This window comes from Pseudophryne corroboree, unplaced genomic scaffold (genome assembly GCF_028390025.1).
Source record: "Pseudophryne corroboree isolate aPseCor3 unplaced genomic scaffold, aPseCor3.hap2 scaffold_271, whole genome shotgun sequence".
In the NCBI taxonomy this organism is placed as follows: domain Eukaryota; kingdom Metazoa; phylum Chordata; class Amphibia; order Anura; family Myobatrachidae; genus Pseudophryne; species Pseudophryne corroboree.
This window is the reverse complement of record NW_026969372.1, coordinates 145176-166106: the sequence shown is the minus strand read 5'-3', so window position 1 is coordinate 166106 and position 20931 is coordinate 145176. Positions and strand designations below refer to the sequence as shown.

The 20931-nt window shown below is 47.9% G+C and overlaps 13 non-coding genes and 4 pseudogenes across 13 annotated transcripts; 12 read left to right on the top strand and 5 right to left on the bottom strand.

Moving 5' to 3' along the window:
• Positions 1 to 615: 615 nt before the first annotated feature.
• Positions 616 to 750, bottom strand: LOC135013592 (U1 spliceosomal RNA; annotated as a pseudogene).
• A 152-nt stretch (positions 751 to 902) lies between these two features.
• LOC135013369 (U1 spliceosomal RNA) lies at positions 903 to 1066 on the bottom strand. The gene has a single exon (XR_010212048.1). It is a non-coding gene; the product is annotated as a U1 spliceosomal RNA (small nuclear RNA).
• Positions 1067 to 6460: 5394 nt separating this feature from the next.
• On the top strand, positions 6461 to 6624 carry LOC135013619 (U1 spliceosomal RNA). Its single transcript, XR_010212271.1, has one exon. It is a non-coding gene; the product is annotated as a U1 spliceosomal RNA (small nuclear RNA).
• Positions 6625 to 6776: 152 nt separating this feature from the next.
• On the top strand, positions 6777 to 6918 carry LOC135013507 (U1 spliceosomal RNA; annotated as a pseudogene).
• A 692-nt stretch (positions 6919 to 7610) lies between these two features.
• On the top strand, positions 7611 to 7774 carry LOC135013586 (U1 spliceosomal RNA). Its single transcript, XR_010212247.1, has one exon. It is a non-coding gene; the product is annotated as a U1 spliceosomal RNA (small nuclear RNA).
• A 152-nt stretch (positions 7775 to 7926) lies between these two features.
• Positions 7927 to 8068, top strand: LOC135013506 (U1 spliceosomal RNA; annotated as a pseudogene).
• Positions 8069 to 8760: 692 nt separating this feature from the next.
• On the top strand, positions 8761 to 8924 carry LOC135013366 (U1 spliceosomal RNA). Its single transcript, XR_010212045.1, has one exon. It is a non-coding gene; the product is annotated as a U1 spliceosomal RNA (small nuclear RNA).
• A 3304-nt stretch (positions 8925 to 12228) lies between these two features.
• LOC135013578 (U1 spliceosomal RNA) lies at positions 12229 to 12391 on the bottom strand. The gene has a single exon (XR_010212242.1). It is a non-coding gene; the product is annotated as a U1 spliceosomal RNA (small nuclear RNA).
• Positions 12392 to 12543: 152 nt separating this feature from the next.
• Positions 12544 to 12707, bottom strand: LOC135013431 (U1 spliceosomal RNA). The gene has a single exon (XR_010212106.1). It is a non-coding gene; the product is annotated as a U1 spliceosomal RNA (small nuclear RNA).
• A 674-nt stretch (positions 12708 to 13381) lies between these two features.
• LOC135013609 (U1 spliceosomal RNA) lies at positions 13382 to 13537 on the bottom strand. The gene has a single exon (XR_010212261.1). It is a non-coding gene; the product is annotated as a U1 spliceosomal RNA (small nuclear RNA).
• Positions 13538 to 15898: 2361 nt separating this feature from the next.
• Positions 15899 to 16062, top strand: LOC135013373 (U1 spliceosomal RNA). Its single transcript, XR_010212051.1, has one exon. It is a non-coding gene; the product is annotated as a U1 spliceosomal RNA (small nuclear RNA).
• Positions 16063 to 16214: 152 nt separating this feature from the next.
• LOC135013584 (U1 spliceosomal RNA) lies at positions 16215 to 16349 on the top strand (annotated as a pseudogene).
• A 702-nt stretch (positions 16350 to 17051) lies between these two features.
• LOC135013355 (U1 spliceosomal RNA) lies at positions 17052 to 17215 on the top strand. The gene has a single exon (XR_010212034.1). It is a non-coding gene; the product is annotated as a U1 spliceosomal RNA (small nuclear RNA).
• Positions 17216 to 17367: 152 nt separating this feature from the next.
• LOC135013577 (U1 spliceosomal RNA) lies at positions 17368 to 17530 on the top strand. Its single transcript, XR_010212241.1, has one exon. It is a non-coding gene; the product is annotated as a U1 spliceosomal RNA (small nuclear RNA).
• A 670-nt stretch (positions 17531 to 18200) lies between these two features.
• On the top strand, positions 18201 to 18364 carry LOC135013331 (U1 spliceosomal RNA). The gene has a single exon (XR_010212010.1). It is a non-coding gene; the product is annotated as a U1 spliceosomal RNA (small nuclear RNA).
• Positions 18365 to 18516: 152 nt separating this feature from the next.
• On the top strand, positions 18517 to 18680 carry LOC135013560 (U1 spliceosomal RNA). The gene has a single exon (XR_010212225.1). It is a non-coding gene; the product is annotated as a U1 spliceosomal RNA (small nuclear RNA).
• Positions 18681 to 19348: 668 nt separating this feature from the next.
• On the top strand, positions 19349 to 19512 carry LOC135013323 (U1 spliceosomal RNA). The gene has a single exon (XR_010212003.1). It is a non-coding gene; the product is annotated as a U1 spliceosomal RNA (small nuclear RNA).
• The last annotated feature ends 1419 nt before the right edge of the window (positions 19513 to 20931 follow it).

Genomic DNA, 20931 nt, shown 5'->3' with positions numbered 1-20931 from the left:
CTCATCTGGGGACAACAACTGCCGGGAGAACACATATTTTCAGATGAACATGGGAGGGCAGAAGGCTGCCTAATACTGAAGCACCCCCAAACAACAAACCAAATGCAACAACTAGTTCAAGCATTCCTGGGGGAAGGTCTGCAGAAGACGGATTTGCATACAGTGATGTCATCCAAGCAGTGGGCCAAAGTTGGCTGGAACCCTCATCTGCATATGAAAAGAGAAAAGGGGTATGCAGGGCATGGCGGCCTTTTGCGGCGCTTGGATGACCCTTAGTTCGCATTAAACACCCCCACCCTCCTTCGGTGTGGCATCATGTTGGCCATGCCCCAGCCCCTGAAGCATTCAAGCTGATTTCTTTCAGCAGCTTGGCACTGTAACAGCTCCAGAGCTGCTCTGTAAGGCAAGTAAAAGGGTGTGGGCCCTGCAGCACTACCTGTAGTTTGCATTGTGCATCGGAAGGCACAAAGTAAGCAGACAGGAGGAGAAGTCAGGATAGTGCACAAGGGTGTAGAAGGGAGGGGCTCAAGAAAAAAGAAGTGGAAACAGACAGCAAACTAGGCTGGAGAGAGACCTGAGACAAAGAGATCTGAATTATATGAGAGCCGACTAGGGGAAACACAAATTATGCAGTCAAGTTTCCCACATTTGGGGAAATCGCAGGGGCAGCACACCCAGAGTGCAATGGGTGAGCCTTGCCCTGGGAGAAGCAACTTCATGATCATAGTATCTAACCTGGCAGGTAAGTAGGAGTTGGGCTAGAGCTGGGGAGGGTCGCTGCTCGGGCACCCCCCTGTCAAGTGAAGGAGATCCAACTGAGGCAGCACAAGGGAACTCTTGAAAGAAGAACAAGGCTAGAGGAAGATCTGAGACAAAGAAATCTGACTTTTACCAGAGCTGACCAGAGGAAAGCACAAACACAGTCCCCCACTACCACAAATAATGCAGTTGAGTTTCCCACATTTGGGGAAATCACAGAGGTCAGCATACCCAGAATGCAATGAATGAACCTAACCCTGGGAGAACAATCTTCATGACCATGTTATCTCCTATGCAAAATAAGTATGATTTGGGATAGGGCTGGGGAGGGCCGCTGCTCAGGCACATCTCTGTCAAGTAAAGGAGATTCAACTGAGGCAGCACAAGGGAACTCTCATCTGGGGACAACAACTGCAGGGAGAACACATATTTTCAGATGAACATGGGAGGGCAGAAGGCTGCCTAATACTGAAGCACCCCCAAACAACAAACCAAATGCAACAACTAGTGCAAGCATTCCTGGGGGAAGGCCTGCCGCAGATGGATTTGCATATGGTGATGTCATCCAAGCAGTGGGTCAAAGTTGGCTTCAACCCTCGTCTGCATATGAAAAGAGAAAAGGGGCATGCAGGGCATGGCGGCCTTTTGCGGCGCTTGGCTGACCCCTAGTTTGCATTAAACACCTCCACCCTCCGTCGGTGTGGGGCTCTTGTTGGCTATGCCCCAGCACCTGAAGCATTCAAGCTGATTTCTTGCTGCACCTTGTTCTCACAGGGTGAGGTTCATCCATTATATTTTAAAATAGGAAGGTACGAATTACATATTTGAATTGCATCTATGTGCTGGATTCAAATGTCCCCCCCCCCTTCCTTTCTCAATTGTGCCCGTCAGCAGCTATTCTAAGGTTGCTGCCAATGGGTGTGACACATTAATTTCTTCTGTGGGGTACACTGGACTCCACAAGGATTCACATTGGGGTGTAGAGTAGGATCTTGATCTGAGGCACCAACCGGCTCAAAGCTTTTGACTGTTCCCAAGAAGCTCAGTGCATTCTCCTCTATAACCCCGCTTCCATGAACAGGGAGCTCAGTTTGTAGTTGGTGCCTTCAGTAGCAGGCCAATTAACAGGGGCCTGCCTCAGGCAGCCTATTCTTAGCTATTAATTTTGACAAGAAAAGAAGAACTTGTTTTATGAGAATCTACAAGGGCTGCAGCAGGCTAGGTCTAATAGACATCTTTACTGCAGCTTCATCACTCCCAGCGGCGCTGTATACTCCCGTGCCCTGGTTGCTGGGTCACTGCAGCGGAGGCTCCGGTTTCATCCTAAGGTCAGTCACACACACACCACCCTTCCGGATCACGAGGCCGCTGCTGAAGGGGAGCGAGGCCGTAGGGGGTGGGCCGTGTGCGCACTGCGGTGGACACTGATTACTGGGCAGCCGCTCCACTAGCCACCAGGTACAGTTAAGGAGCACAGGTCTGGGGGTTTTTCTCCTATATTAACCCAATTTTGTACTGCCCGCAGCGCATTGTGATAGGTAATAGGGCCTGATTCAGGTTGGATTGCAATCACAATAAGCGATCCAACTGCAAAAATTGCTAAGAGCATACGCATGTGCCTGCATTTTCTGCGGCACCCCGCAGAGAATGTGATCGCCTCTGCCTGTCAATCGGGGCGGGGAAGGGGGGGAGAGGTGGGTCAGCAACACTCCATTTCCAAGTCAGGGATGGAGCGGTGCGGGGGCAAGGCTTCAAAATGGGGTCTGCAACGGAGGAGACACAGGGGGCGTGGTCACAGCGACTGTATGACATCACATTCAGCCGCTGTGATCACAAAAATGGTGGCGGCTTCCTGCGCGCACATACAGTCTGCACCAGCAGGAGCCTACACCATTTTTTATGATCACGCTGAACTGCAGTGCGACTGCAATTACAGCATGGTCAAGAAGGGAGGCGTCATGCTGGGTGGCCATGCCCTGTCACTTTGCAGGAGCCAGCACCGCTCACACACTAGTCCCCGGGTGCAGCCCCCAACCCCCGGGACACCCGGAGCAACAAAATGTAGATTCAGGCCACCAGGCCACGCCCCTACCTATGAAACCATGCCTCCTTTTTACCATTGCACTGCTTATCTGCGCGCACTGCATTACAATCTCCCTCGCCACCTCTCTGGGTGTCACCAGTGATAGTGACACCTCTGCCATGCTTGTAGCAGCTGGTCCTAAGATCTACGCCTCAAACCCTGAGTGTTTGCCCTTGTGACTTGTTGATCATCATAGCGAAGCAGATGCTTACAGAAAACTGCAGGGGCTTAGATTGAAAATAAAAAAATTGATAGGGTATAAGGTAGAGAGGAGCGGGTTCGGTTCTCCGAGAACCGAATTCCCCACGAACTCCACGTGGTTTACACTGGTCCGAGGCAGGCTCGGTTGTTCCCGCCTGACTCGGAAAACCTGAACAAGGGAAAATGTCATCATCCCGCTGTCGGATTCTCGCGAGATTCGGATTCCATATAAAGAGCTGCGCGTTGCTGCCATTTTTACTCGTGCATTGAAGAGAGAGCGGAGAGGACGTGGCTATGTTCTCTCAGTGGAAATCTCAATATCAGTGCTCAGTATCAGTGGTTACTTATTGCTGCTCAGTAATACTAGTAGTGTGTCTCTCCTGCTCAGTGTCAGTTCTCAGTAGTATCCTCATCAGTGCTCAGTATCACTGTTCATTGTCTTGTGCTGCATTGTGTTGCTCAGCATAATACAGTACATTACTAATAGTCCAGTGCTGCATCTTGCTGCTCAGTGTCAGTTCTAGTATCCTCATCAGTGCTCACTATCACTGCTCATTGCATTGTGGTGTTCTGTATACTACAATAACATAGTAATATAGTAACATAGTTTTTGAGGTTGAATAGAGGCAAATTGCCCATCGTGTTCAACCTGTTTTAAGTTGTGATGATTCTACATACTTGCTGAATAATGTTTTATGACTAGTTAGCTACTATAACTCATGTTACCCCCGGATTAACCATGTTGATATTTTAAGTATTATAACCTTGGATAGCTTTTTCATTCAGAAATGTATCCATTCCTTTTTTAAATCCAATTACAGAGTCCGCCATTACCACCTTCCCTGGCAGGGAATTCCACATCCTGATTGCCCTAACAGTGAAGAAACCTTTCCTCCATTGCGTTCTGAACTTTCCTCCAGTCGCAGCGAGTGACCACGTGTTCTTTTAATAAATAATTCCTCTGATAACTCTTTGTTATGTATCTTTACATATTTGAAGATATTAATAATATCTCCTCTTAGGCACCTCTTTTCTAGTGTATAAATATTCAGCCTAGTAAGTCTTTCCTTATAGTCCAGTACTTTAAGGCCTTTAATCAATTTAGTCTTCAGGATCTCTGACACTTCCATGAGCAGCAGAGTAGTGCAATGGAAGCATGCTGGGCCCATAACCCAGAGGTCGATTGATCGAAACTATCCTCTGCTATGTGCATTTTTTTTTTTATAATTAAAGTAATCAAAAACTGGGATTGATATTTTGGCACTTTTATTTTTACTTAAAGTACAATAACTTTTATCATTTTAATTTGTTTTAATAGTATATTGACAGCATTGTTTTCTTTAAAAAATCCACTTAATTTTCTTTACCCTATTACTGAAATGGTAATTGACAAAAACAAACTACATTGTCACCAGAAGAGCAATGCAAAATGTACAAGTGATATATGAAAATCATCTTCCATCTTGAATTTCAATGATGCATTGGGACAACAATTTGTGAGAAACATCTTCACCCATAAAGAAAGATTTTCTTAATTCCTTACCTGTGTGCTGATTAGATATCACCTTGTTTTCACATTAAACAGACTTCCCCATGAGGAAGCAGCAAGGATGCAGTGACGTTTCCTGGTGTCAACCTGTATTATTTCAGTAGACATTGAAATGAGGATGCATCTTTGATGCCTTTCCAATGAAGCAAGTTTAATTCAGTAATAGGTGAAAAACCATTCCTACAAAGGTGTTAATCAGAGACTTGGCTTTGTGGACACTTTTCAGAGAGCAAATTTGTTAGCATAAACATAAAATCAGAAAATGAAGAGCTGTTTAATCACTCAATTGGACTTTTCTGCCAGCATAATTTTTTTTCTCTGCAACTCACTGCTAAATTGTGCTTCCTAGCTGTTTTTTTATAAAATCACTTAATCAAATCTAACTCTGATTACATCAGAGAAGGCCAGGTACCCTACACCATAAGGGGGGTTTTTGAAATTTTGACTTGTCTACTTAAAGATCACCAAAATCTGATTACAAGGTCAATTACATCCCTGGGTGGGATTGAACCACCAACCTTTTGGTTAATAGCCAAACATGCTAACCGATTGCGCCACAGAGACACCTTGCGAAAGTCAATACTGACAAAGGCTAATAAGCATTCATCTAGAACGTTTCCTAGAAAAACTTTAAAAAGTCAATAATCTGGAGAATTTTTGTAAGAAACACATTGGTACTTTCCCATGATGAGTGAGTGCTTCAGGATTTCTTGCACTTACATGGGCTATTAACCAAAAGGTTGGTGGTTCAATCCCACCCAGGGATGTAATTGACCTTGTCATCAGATTTTGGTGATCTTTAAGTAGACAAGTCAAAATTTCAAACCCCCTCTTATGGTGTAGGGTACCTGGCCTTCTCTGACGTAATCAGAGTTAGATTTAATTAAGTGATTTTATAAAAAACAGCTAGGAAGCACAATTTAGCAGTGGGTTGCAGAGAAAAAAATAACATTTTAAACCTACCGGTAATTTTTTTTTCTCGTAGTCCGTAGAGGATGATGGGGACTCCGTAAGGACCATGGGGGATAGACGGGCTCCGCAGCAGACATGGGCACTTTAAGAAAGACTTTAGATCTGGGTGTGCACTGGCTCCTCCCTCTATGCCCCTCCTCCATACCTCAGTTAGAGAAACTGTGCCCAGAGGAGACGGACAGTACGAGGAAAGGATTTTTGTTAATCCAAGGTCAAGATTCATACCAGCCACACCAATCACACCATATAACTTGTGATATACTACCCAGTTAACAGTATGAAAACAACATAGCATCAGTCCAAGACCGATGAAAACTAACATATAACCCTTATGTAAGCAATAACTATATACAAGTCTTGCAGAAGTAGACCGCACTTGGGACGGGCACCCAGCATCCTCTACGGACTACGAGAAAAAGATTTACCGGTAGGTTTAAAATCTTATTTTCTCTTACGTCCTAGAGGATGCTGGGGACTCCGTAAGGACCATGGGGATTATACCAAAGCTCCCAAACGGGCAGGAGAGTGCGGATGACTTTGCAGCACCGATTGAGCAAACAGGAGGTCCTCCTCAGCCAGGGTATCAAACTTATAGTACTTTGCAAAGGTGTTTGAACCAACTTTGACCCACTGCTTGGATGACATCACCATATGCAAATCCATCTGCGGCAGGCCTTCCCCCAGGAATGCTTGCACTAGTTGTTGCATTTGGTTTGTTGTTTGGGGGTGCTTCAGTATTAGGCAGCCTTCTGCCCTCCCATGTTCATCTGAAAATATGTGTTCTCCCTGCAGTTGTTGTCCCCAGATGAGAGTTCCCTTGTGCTGCCTCAGTTGAATCTCCTTTACTTGACAGAGATGTGCCTGAGCAGCGGCCCTCCCCAGCCCTATCCCAAATCATACTTATTTTGCATAGGAGATACCATGGTCATGAAGATTGTTCTCCCAGGGTTAGGTTAATTCATTGCATTCTGGGTATGCTGACCCCTGTGATTTCCCCAAATGTGGGAAACTCAACTGCATTATTTGTGGTAGTGGGGGACTGTGTTTGTGCTTTCCTCTGGTCAGCTCTGGTAAAAGTCAGATTTCTTTGTCTCAGATCTTCCTCTAGCCTTGTTCTTCTTTCGAGAGTTCCCTTGTGCTGCCTCAGTTGGATCTCCTTCACTTGACAGGGGGGTGCCCGAGCAGCGACCCTCCCCAGCTCTAGCCCAACTCCTACTTACCTGCCAGGTGAGATACTATGATCATGAAGATGCTTCTCCCAGGGCAAGGCTCACCCATTGCACTCTGGGTGTGCTGCCCCTGCGATTTCCCCAAATGTGGGAAACTTGACTGCATAATTTGTGTTTCCCCTGGTCGGCTCTCATATAATTCAGATCTCTTTGTCTCAGGTCTCTCTCCAGCTTAGTTTGCTGTCTGTTTCCACTTCTTTTTTCTTGAGCCCCTCCCTTCTATACCCTTGTGCACTATCCTGACTTCTCCCGTCTGCTTACTTTGTGCCTTCCAACGCACAATACAAACTACAGGTAGTGCTGCAGGGCCCACACCCTTTTACTTGCTTTACAGAGCAGCTCTGGAGCTGTTACAGTGCCCAGCTGCTGCAAGAAATCAGCTTGAATGCTTCAGGGGCTGGGGCATAGCCAACATGAGCCCCACACCGAAGGAGGGTGGAGGTGTTTAATGCGAACTAGGGGTCATCCAAGCGCCGCAAAAGGCCGCCATGCCCTGCACACCCCTTTATTCTTTTCATATGCAGACGAGGGTTGAAGCCAACTTTGACCCACTGCTTGGATGACATCACCATATTCAAATCCATCTGCTGCAGGCCTTCCCCCAGGAATGCTTGCACTAGTTGTTGCATTTGGTTTGTTGTTTGGGGGTGCTTCAGTATTAGGCAGCCTTCTGCCCTCCCATGTTCATCTGAAAATATGTGTTCTCCCTGCAGTTGTTGTCCCCAGATGAGAGTTCCCTTGTGCTGCCTCAGTTGAATCTCCTTTACTTGACAGAGATGTGCCTGAGCAGCGGCCCTCCCCAGCCCTATCCCAAATCATACTTATTTTGCATAGGAGATACCATGGTCATGAAGATTGTTCTCCCAGGGTTAGGTTCATTCATTGCATTCTGGGTATGCTGACCCCTGTGATTTCCCCAAATGTGGGAAACTCAACTGCATTATTTGTGGTAGTGGGGGACTGTGTTTGTGCTTTCCTCTGGTCAGCTCTGGTAAAAGTCAGATTTCTTTGTCTCAGATCTTCCTCTAGCCTTGTTCTTCTTTCGAGAGTTCCCTTGTGCTGCCTCAGTTGGATCTCCTTCACTTGACAGGGGGGTGCCCGAGCAGCGACCCTCCCCAGCTCTAGCCCAACTCCTACTTACCTGCCAGGTGAGATACTATGATCATGAAGATGCTTCTCCCAGGGCAAGGCTCACCCATTGCACTCTGGGTGTGCTGCCCCTGCGATTTCCCCAAATGTGGGAAACTTGACTGCATAATTTGTGTTTCCCCTGGTCGGCTCTCATATAATTCAGATCTCTTTGTCTCAGGTCTCTCTCCAGCCTAGTTTGCTGTCTGTTTCCACTTCTTTTTTCTTGAGCCCCTCCCTTCTATACCCTTGTGCACTATCCTGACTTCTCCCATCTGCTTACTTTGTGCCTTCCAACGCACAATGCAAACTACAGGTAGTGCTGCAGGGCCCACACCCTTTTACTTGCTTTACAGAGCAGCTCTGGAGCTGTTACAGTGCCCAGCTGCTGCAAGAAATCAGCTTGAATGCTTCAGGGGCTGGGGCATAGCCAACATGAGCCCCACACCGAAGGAGGGTGGAGGTGTTTAATGCGAACTAGGGGTCATCCAAGCGCCGCAAAAGGCCGCCATGCCCTGCACACCCCTTTTTTCTTTTCATATGCAGACGAGGGTTGAAGCCAACTTTGACCCACTGCTTGGATGACATCACCATATGCAAATCCATCTGCTGCAGGCCTTCCCCCAGGAATGCTTGCACTAGTAGTTGCATTTGGTTCGTTGTTTGGGGGTGCTTCAGTTTTAGGCAGCCTTCTGCCCTCCCATGTTCATCTGAAAATATGTGTTCTCCCTGCAGTTGTTGTCCCCAGATGAGAGTTCCCTTGTGCTGCCTCAGTTGAATCTCCTTTACTTGACAGAGATGTGCCTGAGCAGCGGCCCTCCCCAGCCCTATCCCAAATCATACTTATTTTGCATAGGAGATACCTTGGTCATGAAGATTGTTCTCCCAGGGTGAGGTTCATTCATTGCATTCTGGGTATGCTGACCCCGGTGATTTCCCCAAATGTGGGAAACTCGACTGCATTATTTGTGGTAGTGGGGGACTGTGTTTGTGCTTTCCTCTGGTCAGCTCTGGTAAAAGTCAGATTTCTTTGTCTCAGATCTTCCTCTAGCCTTGTTCTTCTTTCGAGAGTTCCCTTGTGCTGCCTCAGTTGGATCTCCTTCACTTGACAGGGGGTGCCCAAGCAGCAATCCTCCACAGCTCTAGCCCAACTCCTACTTACCTGCCAGGTGAGATACTATGATCTTCACTGTTAGGGCAATCAGGATGTGGAATTCCCTGCCAGGGAAGGTGGTAATGGCGGACTCTGTAATTGGATTTAAAAAAGGAATGGATACATTTCTGAATGAAAAAGCTATCCAAGGTTATAATACTTAAAATATCAACATGGTTAATCCGGGGGTAACATGAGTTGTAGTAGTTAACTAGTCATAAAACATTATTCAGCAAGTATGTAGAATCATCACAACTTAAAACAGGTTGAACACGATGGGCAATTTGCCTCTTTTCAACCTCAAAAACTATATTACTATATGTTACTATATTACTATGTTACTGTAGTATACAGAACACCACAATGTAATGAGCAGTGATAGTGAGCACTGATGAGGATACTAGAACTGACACTGAGCAGCAAGATGCAGCACTGGACTATTAGTAATGTACTGTAGTATGCTGAGCACCACAATGCAGCACAAGACAATGAGCAGTGATACTGAGCACTGATGAGGATACTACTGAGAACTGACACTGAGCAGGAGAGACACACTACTAGTATTACTGAGCAGCAATAAGTAACCACTGATACTGAGCACTGATATTGAGATTTCCACTGAGAGAACATAGCTACGTCCTCTCCGCTCCCTCTTCAATGCACGAGTAAAAATGGCGGCAACGCGCAGCTCTTTATATGAAATCCGAATCTCGCGAGAATCCGACAGCGGGATGATGACATTTTCCCTTGTTCAGGTTTTCCGAGTCAGGCGGGAACAACCGAGCCTGCCTCGGACCAGTGTAAACCACGTGGAGTTCGTGGGGAATTCGGTTCTCGGAGAACCGAACCCGCTCCTCTCTACCTTATACCCATATATTTTTTTATTTTCAATCTAAGCCCCTGCAGTTTTCTGTAAGCATCTGCTTCGCTATGATGATCAACAAGTCACAAGGGCAAACACTCAGGGCTTGAGGCGTAGATCTTAGGACCAGCTGCTACAAGCATGGCAGAGGTGTCACTATCACTGGTGACACCCAGAGAGGTGGCGAAGGAGATTGTAATGCAGTGCGCGCAGATAAGCAGCGCAATGGTAAAAAGGAGGCATGGTTTCATAGGTAGGGGCGTGGCCTGGTGGTGTGAATCTACATTTTGTTGCTCCGGGTGTCCCGGGGGTTGGGGGCTGCACCCGGGGACTAGTGTGTGAGCGGTGCTGGCTCCTGCACAGTGACAGGACATGGCCACCCAGCATGACGCCTCCCTTCTTGACCAATCTGTAATTGCAGTCGCACTGCAGTTCAGCGTGATCATAAAAAATGGTGTAGCCTCCTGCTGGTGCAGACTGTATGTGCGCGCAGGAAGCCGCCACCATTTTTGTGATCACAGCGGCTGAATGTGATGTCATACAGCCGCTGTGACCACGCCCCCTGTGTCTCCTCCGTTGCAGACCCCATTTTGAAGCCTTGCCCCCGCACCGCTCCATCCCTGACTTGGAAATGGAGTGTTGCTGACCCCCCTCTCCCCCCCTGCCCCGATTGACAGGCAGAGGCGATCGCATTCTCTGCGGGGTGCCGCAGAAAATGCAGGCACATGCGTATGCTCTTAGCAATTTTTGCAGTTGGATCGCTTACTGTGATTGCAATCCAACCTGAATCAGGCCCTATTACCTATCACAATGCGCTGCGGGCAGTACAAAATTGGTTTAATATGGGAGAAAAAACCCCAGACCTGTGCTCCTTAACTGTACCTGGTGGCTCGTGGAGCGGCTGCCCAGTAATCAGTGTCCACGCCAGTGCGCACACGGTCCACCCCCTACGGCCACGCTCCCCTTCATCAGCGGCCTCGTGATCCGGAAGGGCGGTGCGTGTGTGACTGACCTTAGGAAGAAACCGGAGCCTCTGCTGCAGTGACCCAGCAACCAGGGCACGGGAGTATACAGCGCCGCTGGGAGTGATGAAGCTGCAGTAAAGATGTCTATTAGACCTAGCCTGCTGCAGCCCTTGTAGATTCTCATAAAAAAAGTTCTTATTTTCTTGTCAAAATTAATAGCTAAGAATAGGCTGCCTGAGGCAGGCCCCTGTTAAGTGGCCTGCTACTGAAGGCACCAACTACAAACTGAGCTCCCTGTTCATGGAAGCGGGGTTATAGAGGAGAATGCGCTGAGCATCTTGGGAACAGTCAATAGCTTTGAGCCGGTTGGTGCCTCAGATCAAGATCCTACTCTACACCCCAATGTGAATCCTTGTGGAGTCCAGTGTACCCCACAGAAGAAATTAATGTGTCACACCCATTGGCAGCAACCTTAGAATAGCTGCTGACGGGCACAATTGAGAAAGGAAGGGGGGGGGGACATTTGAATCCAGCACATAGATGCAATTCAAATATGTAATTTGAACCTTCCTATTTTAAAATATAATGGATGAACTTCACCCTGTGATAACAATCTTCATGATATAGAGATCTCATATGCAAAATAAGTATGAGTTGGGATAGGGCTGGGGAGGGTGGCTGCTCGGGCAAGCCCCTCCCCCGTCAAGTTAAGGAGATTCAACTGAGGAAGCACAAGGGAACTCTCGTCTGGGGACAACAACTGCAGGGAGACCACATTTTTTCAGATGAACATGGGAGGGCGGAAGGCTGCCTAATACTGAAGCACCATCAAATATCAAACCATATGCAATAACTAGTACAAGTATTCCTGGGGGAAGGTCTGCAGGAGACGAATTTGCATACGGTGATGTCATCCAAGCAGTGGGCCAAAGTTGGCTGGAACCCTCATCTGCATATGAAAAGAGAAAAGGGTTATGCAGGGCATGGCGGCCTTTTGCGGCGCTTGGATGACCCCTAGTTCGCATTAAACACCTCCACCCTCCTTCGGTGTGGGGCTCATGTTGGCTATGCCCCAGCCCCTGAAGCATTCAAGCTGATTTCTTGCAGCAGCTGGGCACTGTAACAGCTCCAGAGCTGCTCTGTAAGGCAAATAAAAGGGTGTGGGCCCTGCAGCACTACCTGTAGTTCGCATTGTGCGTTGGAAGGCACAAAGTAAGCAGACGGGAGAAGTCAGGATAGTGCGCAAGGGCATAGAAGGGAGCGGCTCAAGAAAAGAGAAGTGGAAACAGACAGCAAACTAGGCTGGAGAGAGACCTGAGACAAAGAGATCTGAATTATACGAGAGCCGACCAGGGGAAACACAAATTATGCAGTCAAGTTTCCCATATTTGGGGAAATCGCAGGGGCAGCACACCCAGAGTGCAATGGTTGAGCCTTGCCCTGGGAGAAGCACCTTCAAGATCATAGTATCTCACCTGGCAGGTAAGTAGGAGTTGGGCTAGAGCTGGGGAGGGTCGCTGCTCGGGCACCCCCCTGTCAAGTGAAGGAGATCCAACTGAGGCAGCACAATGGAACTCTCGAAAGAAGAACAAGGCTAGAGGAAGATCTGAGACAAAGAAATCTGACTTTTACCAGAGCTGACCAGCGGAAAACACAAACACAGTCCCCAACTACCACAAATAATGCAGGCGAGTTTCCCACATTTGGGTAAATCACAGGGGTCAGCATACCCAGAATGCAATGAATGAACCTCACCCTGGGTGAACAATTTTCATGACCATGGTGTCTCCTATGCAAAATAAGTATGATTTGGGATAGGGCTGGGGAGGGCCGCTGCTCAGGCACATCTCTGTCAAGTAAAGGAGATTCAACTGAGGCAGCACAAGGGAACTCTCATATGGGGACAACAACTGCAGGGAGAACACATATTTTCAGATGAACATGGGAGGGCAGAAGGCTGCCTAATACTGAAGCACCCCCAAACAACAAACCAAATGCAACAACTAGTGCAAGCATTCCTGGGGGAAGGCCTGCAGCAGATGGATTTGCATATGGTGATGTTATCCAAGCAGTGGGTCAAAGTTGGCTTCAACCCTCATCTGCATATGAAAAGAGAAAAGGGGCGTGCAGGGCATGGCGGCCTTTTGCGGTGCTTGGATGACCCCTAGATCGCATTAAACACCCCCACCCTCCTTTGGTGTGGGGCTCATGTTGGCCATGCCCCATCCCATGAAGCATTCAAGCTGATTTCTTGCAGCAGCTGGGCACTGTAACAGCTCCAGAGCTGCTCTGTAAGGCAAGTAAAAGGGTGTGGGCCCTGCAGCACTACCTGTAGTTTGCATTGTGCATTGGAAGGCACAAAGTAAGCAGACGGGAGGAGAAGTCAGGATAGTCCACAAGGGTATAGAAGGGAGGGGCTCAAGAAAAAAGAAGTGGAAACAGAGAGCAAACTAGGCTGGAGAGAGACCTGAGACAAAGAGATCTGAATTATACGAGAGCCGACCAGAGGAAACACAAATTATGCAGTCAAGTGTCCCACATTTGGGGAAATCGTAGGAGCAGCACACCCAGTGTGCAATGGGTGAGCCTTGCCCTGGGAGAAGCACCTTCCTGATTATAGTATCTCACCTGGGTGTGCTGCCCCTGCGATTTCCCCAAATGTGGGAAACTTGACTGCATAATTTGTGTTTCCCCTGGTCGGCTCTCATATAATTCAGATCTCTTTGTCTCAGGTCTCTCTCCAGCCTAGTTTGCTGTCTGTTTCCACTTCTTTTTTCTTGAGCCCCTCCCTTCTATACCCTTGTGGACTATCCTGACTTCTCCTCCTGTCTGCTTACTTTGTGCCTTCCAATGCACAATGCAAACTACAGGTAGTGCTGCAGGGCCCACACCCTTTTACTTGCCTTACAGAGCAGCTCTGGAGCTGTTACAGTGCCAAGCTGCTGCAAGAAATCAGCTTGAATGCTTCAGGGGCTGGGGCATGGCCAACATGAGCCCCACACCGAAGGAGGGTGGGGGTGTTTAATGCGAACTAAGGGTCATCCAAGCGCCGCAAAAGGCCGCCATGCCCTGCATACCCCTTTTCTCTTTTCATATGCAGATGAGGGTTCCAGCCAACTTTGGCCCACTGCTTGGATGACATCACTATATGCATATCCGTCTTCTGCAGACCTTCCCCCAGGAATGCTTGTACTAGTTGTTGCATTTGGTTTGTTGTTTGGGGGTGCTTCAGTATTAGGCAGCCTTCTGCCCTCCCATGTTCATCTGAAAATATGTGTTCTCACTGCAGTTGTTGTCCCCAGATGAGAGTTCCCTTGTGCTGCCTCAGTTGAATCTCCTTTACTCTAAAACTTGTAAAACTTAGCAAAAGTGTTTACTAAATAGCTGCTCGGCAAAGTTGCAATGCCGAGACTCCCCGACCAGCTGCCCAGGATGAACCCACCTTTCTAGTAGAATGGGTCTTCACCTAATTCAGTAACGGCAATCCTGCCGTGGAATGAGCATGCTGAATCTTACCACAGATCCAGCGCATAATTGTCTACATGGAAGCAGGACACCCAATCCTGTTGGGAGCATACAGGACAAACAGAGCCTCTGTTTTCCTAATCTGAACCGTTCTGGTGACATAAATTTTCAAAGTTCTGACCACAGCCAGAGACTTTGACTCAACGAAGGTGTCAGTGGCCAAAGGCACCATGTGGAAAGATGAACCACCTTCGGCAGAAATAGTTGACGTGTCCTCAATTCTGCTCTATCTTCATGAAATATCAAATAAAGGCTCTTGTGATACTGCATGGTTTGTACTGTTTTCCATGTGCTCCCAGATCTTTCAAGCAAGAAGCATGGTCAAGAAAGTTCTGTTTGAAAAGAAACAACATTTACTGTCATTGTTATAGAATTTGGGAGAAAAAACAAGAAGAAATCTGCACTGTTGACGCACTGGACAGAATGAATGAATCATAAAATATAACCTTTATTAAGTATGTATTAAAATTGGATAAATATTAATATTATTATCCCAAACTGCAGTGAAACATAAAGGTTAAAATCACAGAACTAACATACATGTGCATAAGAAGAATAAAGAGATGTGAAAAAAAGGTTTAAAAAGCGTGTCCGTGTGTGATTATTTTTGAAGGCACAACCCTGGCGGGGTTGTTTATATAGATATATATGTTGCTAATAATCACTTTCTAGCGTAATGTTATTAAATAGCTGTTAGTATCTATGTCGTCAGGTACCACTGGGTCGTATCCTATATACTCCTGTGGGAAACTTGACTGCATAATTTGTGTTTCCCCTGGTCGGCTCTCGTATAATTCAGATCTCTTTGTCTCAGGTCTCTCTCCAGCCTAGTTTGCTGTCTGTTTCCACTTCTCTTTTCTTGAGCCGCTGCCTTCTATGCCCTTGTGCACTCTCCAGACTTCTCCTGTCTGCTTACTTTGTGCCTTCCAACGCACAATGCAAACTACAGGTAGTGCTGCAGGGCCCACACCCTTTTACTTGCCTTACAGAGCAGCTCTGGAGCTGTTACAGTGCCCAGCTGCAGCAAGAAATCAGCTTGAATGCTTCAGGGGCTGGGGCATAGCCAACATGAGCCCCACACCGACGGAGGGTGGAGGTGTTTAATGCAAACTAGGGGTCAGCCAAGCGCCGCAAAAGGCCGCCATGCCCTGCATGCCCCTTTTCTCTTTTCATATGCAGACGAGGGTTGAAGCCAACTTTGACCCACTGCTTGGATGACATCACCATATGCAAATCCATCTGCGGCAGGCCTTCCCCCAGGAATGCTTGCACTAGTTGTTGCATTTGGTTTGTTGTTTGGGGGTGCTTCAGTATTAGGCAGCCTTCTGCCCTCCCATGTTCATCTGAAAATATGTGTTCTCCCTGCAGTTGTTGTCCCCAGATGAGAGTTCCCTTGTGCTGCCTCAGTTGAATCTCCTTTACTTGACAGAGATGTGCCTGAGCAGCGGCCCTCCCCAGCCCTATCCCAAATCATACTTATTTTGCATAGGAGATACCATGGTCATGAAGATTGTTCTCCCAGGGTTAGGTTCATTCATTGCGTTCTGGGTATGCTGACCTCTGTGATTTCCCCAAATGTGGGAAACTCAACTGCATTATTTGTGGTAGTGGGGGACTGTGTTTGTGCTTTCCTCTGGTCAGCTCTGGTAAAAGTCAGATTTCTTTGTCTCAGATCTTCCTCTAGCCTTGTTCTTCTTTCAAGAGTTCCCTTGTGCTGCCTCAGTTGGATCTCCTTCACTTGACAGGGGGGTGCCCGAGCAGCGACCCTCCCCAGCTCTAGCCCAACTCCTACTTACCTGCCAGGTGAGATACTATGATCATGAAGTTGCTTCTCCCAGGGCAAGGCTCACCCATTGCACTCTGGGTGTGCTGCCCCTGCGATTTCCCCAAATATGGGAAACTTGATTGCATAATTTGTGTTTCCCCTAGTCGGCTCTCATATAATTCAGATCTCTTTGTCTCAGGTCTCTCTCCAGCCTAGTTTGCTGTCTGTTTCCACTTCTTTTTTCTTGAGCCCCTCCCTTCTATACCCTTGTGCACTATCCTGACTTCTCCTCCTGTCTGCTTACTTTGTGCCTTCCGATGCACAATGCAAACTACAGGTAGTGCTGCAGGGCCCACACCCTTTTACTTGCCTTACAGAGCAGCTCTGGAGCTGTTACAGTGCCAAGCTGCTGCAAGAAATCAGCTTGAATGCTTCAGGGGCTGGGGCATGGCCAACATGAGCCCCACACCGAAGTAGGGTGGGGGTGTTTAATGCGAACTAAGGGTCATCCAAGCGCCGCAAAAGGCCGCCATGCCCTGCATACCCCTTTTCTCTTTTCATATGCAGATGAGGGTTCCAGCCAACTTTGGCCCACTGCTTGGATGACATCACTGTATGCAAATCCGTCTTCTGCAGACCTTCCCCCAGGAATGCTTGTACTAGTTGTTGCATTTGGTTTGTTGTTTGGGGGTGCTTCAGTATTAGGCAGCCTTCTGCCCTCCCATGTTCATCTGAAAATATGTGTTCTCCCGGCAGTTGTTGTCCCCAGATGAGAGTTCCCTTGTGCTGCCTCAGTTGAATCTCCTTTACTTGACAGAGATGTGCCTGAGCAGCGGCCCTCCCCAGCCCTATCCCAAATCATACTTATTTTGCATAGGAGATACCATGGTCATAAAGATTGTTCTCCCAGGGTTAGGTTCATTCATTGCATTCTGGGTATGCTGACCCCTGTGATTTCCCCAAATGTGGGAAACTCAACTGCATTATTTGTGGTAGTGGGGGACTGTGTTTGTGTTTTCCTCTGGTCAGCTCTGGTAAAAGTCAGATTTCTTTGTCTCAGATCTTCCTCTAGCCTTGTTCTTCTTTCGAGAGTTCCATTGTGCTGCCTCAGTTTGATCTCCTTCACTTGACAGGGGGGTACCCGAGCAGCGACCCTCCCCAGCTCTAGCCCAACTCCTACATAACTGCCAGGTGAGATACTATGATCATGAAGGTGCTTCTCCCAGGGCAAGGCTCACCCATTGCACTCTGGGTGTGCTGCTCCTGCGATTTCCCCAAATGTGGGAAACTTGACTGCATAATTTGTGTTTCCCCTGGTCGGCTCTTGTATAATTCAGATCTCTTTGTCTCAGGTCTCTCTCCAGCCTAGTTTGCTGTCTGTTTCCACTTCTCTTTTCTTGAGCCGCTGCCTTCTATGCCCTTGTGCACTCTCCTGACTTCTCCTGTCTGCTTACTTTGTGCCTTCCAACGCACAATGCAAACTACAGGTAGTGCTGCAGGGCCCACACCCTTTTACTTGCCTTTCAGAGCAGCTCTGGAGCTGTTACAGTGCCCAGCTGCTGCAAGAAATCAGCTTGAATGCTTCAGGGGCTGGGGCATAGCCAACATGAGCCCCACACCGACGGAGGGTGGAGGTGTTTAATGCGAACTAAGGGTCATCCAAGCGCCGCAAAAGGCCGCCATGCCCTGCATACCCCTTTTCTCTTTTCATATGCAGATGAGGGTTCCAGCCAACTTTGGCCCACTGCTTGGATGACATCACCGTATGCAAATACGTCTTCTGCAGACCTTCCCCCAGGAATGCTTGTACTAGTTGTTGCATTTGGTTTGTTGTTTGGGGTGCTTCAGTATTAGGCAGCCTTCTGCTCTCCCATGTTCATCTGAAAATATGTGTTCTCCCTGCAGTTGTTGTCCCCAGATGAGAGTTCTCTTGTGCTGCCTCAGTTGAATCTCCTTTACTTGACAGAGATGTGCCTGAGCAGCGGCCCTCCCCAGCCCTATCCCAAATCATACTTATTTTGCATAGGAGATACCATGGTCATGAAGATTGTTCTTCCAGGGTGAGGTTCATTCATTGCATTCTGGGTATGCTGACCCCTGTGATTTCCCCAAATGTGGGAAACTCGACTGCATTATTTGTGGTAGTGGGGGACTGTGTTTGTGCTTTCCTCTGGTCAGCTCTGGTAAAAGTCAGATTTCTTTGTCTCAGATCTTCCTCTAGCCTTGTTCTTTTTTTGAGAGTTTCCTTGTGCTGCCTCAGTTGGATTTCCTTCACTTGACAGGGGGGTGCCCGAGCAGCGACCCTCCCCAGCTCTAGCCCAACTCCTACTTACCTGCCAGGTGAGATACTATGATCAGGAAGGTGCTTCTCCCAGGGCAAGGCTCACCCATTGCACTCTGGGTGTGCTGCTCCTACGATTTCCCCAAATGTGGGACACTTGACTACATAATTTGTGTTTCCTCTGGTCGGCTACTCGTATAATTCAGATCTCTTTGTCTCAGGTCTCTCTCCAGCCTAGTTTGCTGTCTGTTTCCACTTCTCTTTTCTTGAGCCCCTGCCCTTGCCCTTGTGCACTCTCCTGACTTCTCCTGTCTGCTTACTTTGTGCCTTCCAACGCACAATGCAAACTACAGGTAGTGCTGCAGGGCCAACACCCTTTTACTTGCCTTACAGAGCAGCTCTGGAGCTGTTACAGTGCCCAGCTGCTGCAAGAAATCAGCTTGAATGCTTCAGGGGCTGGGGCATAGCCAACATGAGCCCCACACCGACGGAGGGTGGAGGTGTTTAATGCGAACTAAGGGTCATCCAAGCGCCGCAAAAGGCCGCCATGCCCTGCATACCCCTTTTCTCTTTTCATATGCAGATGAGGGTTCCAGCCAACTTTGGCCCACTGCTTGGATGACATCACCGTATGCAAATCCGTCTTCTGCAGACCTTTTCCCAGGAATGCTTGTACTAGTTGTTGCATTTGGTTTGTTGTTTGGGGGTGCTTCAGTATTAGGCAGCCTTCTGCTCTCCCATGTTCATCTGAAAATATGTGTTCTCCCTGCAGTTGTTGTCCCCAGATGAGAGTTCCCTTGTGTTGCCTCAGTTGAATCTCCTTTACTTGACAGAGATGTGCCTGAGCAGCGGCCCTCCCCAGCCCTATCCCAAATCATACTTATTTTGCATAGGAGATACCATGGTCATGAAGATTGTTCTCCCAGGGTGAGGTTCATTCATTGCACTCTGGGTATGCTGACCCCTGTGATTTCCCCAAATGTGGGAAACTCGACTGCATTATTTGTGGTAGTGGGGGACTGCGTTTGTGCTTTCCTCTGGTCAGCTCTGGTAAACGTCAGATTTCTTTGTCTCAGATCTTCCTCTAGCCTTGTTCTTCTTTCGAGAGTTCCCTTGTGCTGCCTCAGTTGGATCTCCTTCACTTGACAGGGGGTGCCCGAGCAGCAATCCTCCACAGCTCTAGCCCAACTCCTACTTACCTGCCAGGTGAGATACTATGATCTTCACTGTTAGGGCAATCAGGATGTGGAATTCCCTGCCAGGGAAGGTGGTAATGGCGGACTCTGTAATTGGATTTAAAAAAGGAATGGATACATTTCTGAATGAAAAAGCTATCCAAGGTTATAATACTTAAAATATCAACATGGTTAATCCGGGGGTAACATGAGTTATAGTAGCTAACTAGTCATAAAACATTATTCAGCAAGTATGTAGAATCATCACAACTTAAAACAGGTTGAACACGATGGGCAATTTGCCTCTATTCAACCTCAAAAACTATGTTACTATATGTTACTATATTACTATGTTACTGTAGTATACAGAACACCACAATGTAATGAGCAGTGATAGTGAGCACTGATGAGGATACTAGAACTGACACTGAGCAGCAAGATGCAGCACTGGACTATTAGTAATGTACTGTAGTATGCTGAGCACCACAATGCAGCACAAGACAATGAGCAGTGATACTGAGCACTGATGAGGATACTACTGAGAACTGACACTGAGCAGGAGAGACACACTACTAGTATTACTGAGCAGCAATAAGTAACCACTGATACTGAGCACTGATATTGAGATTTCCACTGAGAGAACATAGCCACGTCCTCTCCGCTCTCTCTTCAATGCACGAGTAAAAATGGCGGCAACGCGCAGCTCTTTATATGGAATCCGAATCTCGCGAGAATCCGACAGCGGGATGATGACATTTTCCCTTGTTCAGGTTTTCCGAGTCAGGCGGGAACAACCGAGCCTGCCTCGGACCAGTGTAAACCACGTGGAGTTCGTCGGGAATTCGGTTCTCGGAGAACCGAACCCGCTCCTCTCTACCTTATACCCATCAATTTTTTTATTTTCAATCTAAGCCCCTGCAGTTTTCTGTAAGCATCTGCTTCGCTATGATGATCAACAAGTCACAAGGGCAAACACTCAGGGCTTGAGGCGTAGATCTTAGGACCAGCTGCTACAAGCATGGCAGAGGTGTCACTATCACTGGTGACACCCAGAGAGGTGGCGAAGGAGATTGTAATGCAGTGCGCGCAGATAAGCAGCGCAATGGTAAAAAGGAGGCATGGTTTCATAGGTAGGGGCGTGGCCTGCTGGCCTGAATCTACATTTTGTTGCTCCGGGTGTCCCGGGGGTTGGGGGCTGCACCCGGGGACTAGTGTGTGTGCGGTGCTGGCTCCTGCACAGTGACAGGGCATGGCCACCCATCATGACACCTCCATTCTTGACCA